This window comes from Papaver somniferum, chromosome 3, assembly GCF_003573695.1.
Source record: "Papaver somniferum cultivar HN1 chromosome 3, ASM357369v1, whole genome shotgun sequence".
NCBI lineage: Eukaryota > Viridiplantae > Streptophyta > Magnoliopsida > Ranunculales > Papaveraceae > Papaver > Papaver somniferum.
The window spans coordinates 182,197,905-182,203,904 of record NC_039360.1 but is presented as its reverse complement, the minus strand read 5'-3'; the positions used below and the strand labels follow the sequence as shown (position 1 = coordinate 182,203,904).

The window sequence follows — 6,000 nt, the reverse complement described above, 5'->3', positions numbered from 1 at the left end:
AGGCTAAGTGAAATAACTAATAGCTCTAATTCTATTACTAGTTCTATAACCTGGTAAGAAGTAATTTTAGAATAAAACAATATCTACTTATCCAAATAGGGTTAAATTGGGTACCATCGGAAATCCCTCGAAAAACCTACAACTTTACAGAAAGAACCGAAAGCTAATTCGGAACATAAGTGGTCCAAAAACACTAAACAAGGTTTCTGGCCCTAAGCACAAGCCCATTGGGCCTAACCCGTTAACCTGGCCTGCTAAACCAAAACTGACCCATCGGGTCGGGTCATGACCTGGTTTGGACCCGAACAGGTCTGACTCTATCTGACTCATGAATAAGCTAATGGGAAAATTAGGCTCAGGCCCAACCCATAGATAACCCATAATATGAGGCCCTTAATTAAAAGAAGTTTAAATCTAGGCCCGGAGTTATTAAAAGACATTCATACCCTTTTATATATTTTCAAGCCCATAATTAAATAAAATTTAAATCTAGGCCCCAAATTATTTAAATATTATGTGATGATGTTCCAACCACCTGGGCCACCACCAACCACCTCCGACAACCACCTCCGACTACCACCGTCAAAACACCTCCGACCACCACCTCCAACCGCCAACCGCCGCCGACCTCCGCCTCCCACCACCACCATCTCCCAACACATCCATATGGAATGTGTAACTAGAAGTTACACATCCGTATGGCATGTGTACGCAATAGTTACACATTCATACGTCACGAAACAGTTAACATGGGCATATGGCATGTGTAACTCATGTGTATTTTGAAGTTACACATCCATAATAAATGTGTATCTAGAAGTTACACACCTATATTCAGTAATTGAAACAATAATTCCATTTACAAAAACTTCTCTATTTATCAATTGTTGTTGAACACAGTAAACAAGCTAAAATACGAAATACGTAAAATGAAATCCTAGAAATAAGCTACGAGATCTTCAAATAAAAATGTCATTTTCCCTTCTTATCTTCCTCGATTCCAAAATGCTTACGTATCTGCAACAAAATAAACATCCACGAGTTAGGTTGGATGAAAAAAATCCATAGAAGCAAAACTATAGAACAATTACAAGGTGAACAACAAAGATCATAGAAACACACTTAATGACTTATCTAAGCAAGTGTAGTTAGGAGTTACACATACTCTATGTAGTGTAACTGGGAGTTACACATGCATCTTCTAAATAAAATATGACGTGTACTCAGCAGTTACGCACCATATCACTTGTGTAACTGAGAGTTACACATGCATATAGCATGTGTAAGTAGGAGATACACATGCATCTGGCTTGTGTAAATTTCAATTACACATGCAAATGACTAGTGTAACTAGGAGTTACACCTGCATATGGAATATGCCATTTATTATGAACTTGCAAGCTTTAGTGTATTTTGGATCAATCAAAAGCAAAATCACTAAGAAATGATAACTGAGTATGCATGGATAAAGTTAATTTTTCCAAGTGTGTCGTGTATTCATAATAAACGTTCCACAAAACTGATGTATTTATAGGAAGATAACACACAAAAAAATGAAGTTACCTGGCGCTCAGCAATTTCCCCTCTAACCAGTGAAATCAACTCCAAAAAGAGCTAATGGAATCAACAATCTGTCAGAAATGCAATTTCAGTCATTAGTTAGAGAAACATAATATGCTAATGGACTGACCACAACCTCTATACAAAATCATATAGTCAATCAAAACTAGATTTCAATCAATTACATCAAATTATTAAGAAGAATATTGCACAAAGAGTGAAAACAGTATAATTTAATACACAAATACATGAACTATGAATATGAAACAATACATAAATACGAACTATGAATATGAAACAGTATAATTAGGCTGCTATTACATCTACCAATCTAAAGGAAATTCACTAACTAAACACTCCTAAAACTAAAACAAGCATGTATAATCAGCTAGTACACATAAAAAGGCATGTGTAATTTGGAGTTACACATGCATATGAAATGTGTGATTGGAAGTTACGCATGTGGGTATTTAGCATTTATTCTCATACTAACCATCAAAGTTGCAATTAGATGAATTAAAAATTTGATAATACCACGACATTCTCAAAAACTCAAGATTCAAAATTAGAAAGTGGGGTTTACCTTCTTGGTACGCATCGTCAATCCATTGCAGGTGTAGATTCCTGTATCTCGAAGCTTATTAATGTCTCTAGCGTTGATTCCTTGAGTGATTGCTGTAAAAGATTAAGAAAATATGTACCTGATATTATGCTTCACGCCAAGCTGAAATTTTAGTGACATCCCTGCTACAATCAACCAACATGATGACCAGTCACTCTAATTACCATAGTGACAAGTACACTAGAAGTTGCAACATAAAAGGTTCAATAAAATCAATTACTACAACAATGAAGCTTAGCAGAAATCACTAACTATTGCCAATTCTAAACCACTTCCAAGTGCAAGTCCTCATACACCATTACAGGTTATAATTGAAAATTCACAATTCAATAATCAAAACTGTCCAATCTCTTCTACAAAAACTAATCTCAACAATCCAATGAAAACACAAAACAACGTACAAAACAGACCACAAATCATTTCAATTCAATCACTAAAACCAGAAGTTACATATTCAAACAAGATGTGTAAGTAAAAGTTACACATATAATTATCATGTGTAACTAGAAATTACACATCTATTTAGCTTGTGTAACTAGAAGTTACACATCTGGAAGTTATATACCCTTATTGCCTCCTAGCACCATAACTTGTTTATCTGGCTCCAACAAGGCCACTACAGCAAAACCACATACTATCTCTAACCTGTAAACAGAATAAAACATATTCATCAATCTTGCAAATGGAAATCAAAACATATATGCAACACACAATGCGCATCTGAACCCTTGGCGGCATAATATCCATCAAAACTTAACTGCAAAAAGTATATAACAAAGGCATATCCTCATCTCAAGAGTGGCTACAGAGTTACAGACTCAACAAAGTAGATTCAACACTCAACAATACAACAACATCACCAGTTACATATGCATTTCTCTGTTGTAACTAAGAGTTACACATGTATTCTCCTAACGTAACTAAGAGTTACACATATCAAACCTAAACCTGAAGTGTGAGGAAAAAAAGCTCGGCTGCAATACTTCATGTATGATTTCAGGTTCAAGCTTCCATTCAATCAACTTCAAATCATTAACTCAAAAACTCAGTTTCACAATCAAACCATGAATCACATGATGCAAAATGACAGTAAGTAGCATTGTTGTAGTAATTTCAACCATAATTGAAAACCAACAGTCTTTGACCTCATAGGAAAACATCATACTCCTAAATAAATCTATACACACCTGATTTATAAAATTGAATCCACATACTCCTTAATTTTTCTTCAATCCAACTGAAAATCACCTAATCTAAATGAACAAAAAAAAATGATCAAAAACAGATCAAGATTGGTTTTCATAGGAAATCAAATTTGCGATAAAACTGAATCAAAATTGAAATAGAGAAAGAAATTAAAATTGAATCGATAAATTACAAACAATAACAACAACTAAAAATTAAAACGTACCTTGATTCTGTTGCTATTCTTCCGAAACAGTGATGATTCTTCTTGATTTCCGAAATTAAAAGAAACGACAACTTCAAATCAGAAAACCTTACATGGAGTAGATTTGAAACAACAAACTAGAATCAATTGAGAGTTCGTACATAGATGATCAGTTGTTAAATAAATTGGAATCGAATCATTCAGATCTATAAATTGATTAATTTTTCAAATCAACTGAAAAATCTTAAATCATTCAGATCTATAAATTTGAATCAATACCTTTCACATCTTCGAATCAACTGAAAAATCCAGACGCAGATCAAATCTATTAAGTTCAATCGATTATTTGATTGAACATCATCGTCAAAGATCCATAAACATCATCTTCTTCTTCGTAAAACAGAGGTGTTCGAACTAAGTTTAACAAATCCATAAACATCATCAGCAGAATCTCCAGATCTTCAATGACAAATGATTTTACGAAATTTCTATTGAATCAAATTGATTCGAAAAGTGAAAAATGAATCTGAGAAAACCCTAGAAATGGTTTTCTCTACAGACGAGAGAGAGGGGCAAGAGAGAGAAAGAAAATTGAGAAATGAAAGTGTATCTACTGATTTTATGCTTGTATATATAGAAAAGGGTAATACTGTCATTACGAAAATGTCACTTTATTATCAAGCCCTTAAAATAAAAATTCTGGGCCTAGAAATATGCAAATGTGAAATAATGGAGTTGATAGTGTAGGATCTATTTAGTGGAGCTTCTATATATTGAACCCATACAGTAGGGGGTTCTAGTATTTTTCACTAAGCTAATCTGACTCACCTGACTCGGTGAGTCAACTCACTAAACCCACTTCATCTTCAACCTCTAACACCTTGTAAACAGCACGAGGGTCTAACTTTGGAGGTCTCTAAGTTATTCGTTTCTTATCCAAATGAAGTAGTTGTTGGCTCTAACAAAAGATAGCATCTTCTACTACAACTTTCTAGTTTTGCTCCGGAGCAAATTCCATTTCTAAGATGCCTAGAAATGACCATGAACATGCCTACTCACCGCAACAACAAGAAATTTCCAGATTTCATAAAAGTCACAAGAATTGCTATAAATCATTCATTTCAACTCCAAATCAAACAAAATTGGCTTCTAATGATTCCTAAATCTACTTAATAAGATCCATAACAATAAACCATGATTATATCAACCTATAGGATATCTAGAAATCACAAATAAAGAAAATACAATAAACACAAAATCATGATCATCAAGAATAAATGTTTGATTGGTTCTAAGCTAATTCCAATATCAAAATACTACCCAATTCTTTATAAACAAACTAGGAATGGTTTAAATGAATTACCTTGGTTAAATAATGACCTCATAATCACCAAAAACATCATCCTTATCATCTTTGATTATCAACAACTCCATCGCCACTAATTAATCATCATAAACTAATCAAGCTAGAACACCATATTTCTTCTCTAATTCCTAACACTTCTCTTCTTCTCGTTCTGTCTAAGAAACTCTCAAACCAAGCTAACATCCCTCTAGCCCTCACAAAGACTCTTCCATCAAAACCTCATCATCAACTCAATTTATCCACCTAAATATTTCTCACAAGCTAACTCAAAAGAGTCACCTGATTATAACAACTTCTATATATATAATTCTTCTACACAAAAATTCTAACCACAACACCTCCTACTCCCTCTGTACTAACACCTCCTGTTGGAATCCAAAAGAAGATGAACTCAAAAATATAAATAGCTAGTTTACATAATCTTATTAATTAGCTAATATAATCCTTAAATTAATTTAAGCTAACCGTGATTAGATATTAATTTAACCCTAACACAATTTTAAACTAAGGGACAACCCTTTTACTAAAACTAAGTCCTGGTCCGGTCAAGTCAACGGTGAACAACCAACACGAGGTCAAGATCCGTCGGTCAACGGAAAGGTCAACGGTCACGTTGATTAATTTCTATTCCAACTTCCGAGCTTCGTATCTTCTTCATCCGGTATCCGATCGACGCGTTCGAGTAGTCAGTTTCGCCTAACTTTTCGAGATCTATCCAATGATATTAGTCTCATGTTCAAATTATTATTTCATAAATTTCTATTAACTAATGTTCATATTTAATTAATTACATCATTAGCGGCTAATACGTCTCTTGACTAGTCAAATAACGTTGACGTGCTTGAGGGTCCTTACATAAACTATTAGGGAAATTTTCTTTGGGCAATTATTTCCTTGGTAACATATCAAAACAAAATTACTTTGTAGTTTCGGTTTTGATATTGGTTATCTAAAATGGTGTGTGGAACCCTTGTGCTTAACTCTTATAGGTTTTGTAAGTCTTTTAAGATTTGTTGGTCACAGTCGTATGCGTCAAAAATAATTCACTTTCTCACTCAACTA

At 33.8% G+C, this 6,000-nt stretch overlaps 1 long non-coding RNA gene across 3 annotated transcripts; it reads right to left on the bottom strand.

Annotated features, from left to right (window-relative positions):
- Positions 1 to 888: 888 nt before the first annotated feature.
- Positions 889 to 3,906, bottom strand: LOC113361948. Of its 3 annotated transcripts, none has more exons than XR_003365434.1 (7): positions 3,852 to 3,882; positions 3,594 to 3,634; positions 3,370 to 3,435; positions 2,748 to 2,827; positions 2,144 to 2,304; positions 1,564 to 1,631; positions 889 to 1,017 (listed from the first exon to the last, which is right to left on the bottom strand). It is a non-coding gene; the product is annotated as an uncharacterized LOC113361948 (long non-coding RNA). The 3 variants fall into 3 exon arrangements; XR_003365435.1 differs by having other exon boundaries at positions 2,144 to 2,235; XR_003365433.1 differs by lacking the exon at positions 3,370 to 3,435 and having other exon boundaries at positions 3,852 to 3,906.
- Between the last annotated feature and the right edge of the window lie 2,094 nt (positions 3,907 to 6,000).